The sequence below is a fragment of the Colobus angolensis genome, unplaced genomic scaffold (assembly GCF_000951035.1).
Source record: "Colobus angolensis palliatus isolate OR3802 unplaced genomic scaffold, Cang.pa_1.0 Scaffold64, whole genome shotgun sequence".
Taxonomy (NCBI): Eukaryota; Metazoa; Chordata; class Mammalia; order Primates; family Cercopithecidae; genus Colobus; species Colobus angolensis.
Genome location: NW_012120043.1, coordinates 2,586,277 through 2,587,181, shown reverse-complemented (window position 1 = coordinate 2,587,181; position 905 = coordinate 2,586,277).

Below are 905 nucleotides of genomic sequence, written 5' to 3'. Positions count from 1 at the left end.
TTTTGTATTTTTAGTAGAGATGGGGTTTCACCATGTTGGCCAGGCTGGACTCGAACTCCTGACCTCAGGTGATCCACCTTCCTTGGCCTCCCAAAGTGCTGGGGCTACAGGTGTGAGCCACCACATGCGGCCATGGGAGGCATTTCTATGCATTCATCTGTTCTCTTGCAAGCAACTCTGTGTCCATGGCATGCAGTATGTGTGTGCATGCGTGTGAACATGTCTCCAGCTGTGACTATAACTGCATAGCGGGGTATGGGCATGTGTATGCGTTTCAGCCTGTGAGTGTAGGTTCAGACACAGGCCATCGTGGGCACCCTGGGATTAGCTCGCACCCAACCTCATGAGTCCGGTTGGGGAAGCATGTCTGCCTGCAACCTGCAGTGAGCACTGCCAACTATTCTGCTCACTGTCATCCAAGGAATACACACACATATCCTGGCATCCAGTCCTGAGTGTGGGAGCCCAGAACGGCCTGTGCCAGCTGACTGAGCCTTGGCGCCCTGTGACTACTCCCTCCTCACCCAGCATGAACTGGAAGGGGTCTGGTGAGCTGGGGGTGTTGCATCCCCCAGTTCCCCTAGCCCAGTTTTCCCCAGGGACTGACTAGCCAGACACCGACAATTCAAGACTCCTAGCCAGGCTGTGGCTCTTCCACTCAGAGCCTCAGTCTCTTCTTTGGGAAAATGGGACAACAGCATCTTCCTCATGGGGCCACCATAAGTTTATAGGTGTTTACAGTTGAGTTCCAGAGAAGATTGAATCAACCTACCCAGCTGCTATTATTAATTCAATGAAACAGCAGCCTTTGAAGCCAATTCCTGTACATCCCTGGCTTCGGTCGGGGAGACTGTGGAATACTTTCATAAATGACAACAACAATGCCAACTGCAATAGTAATAACA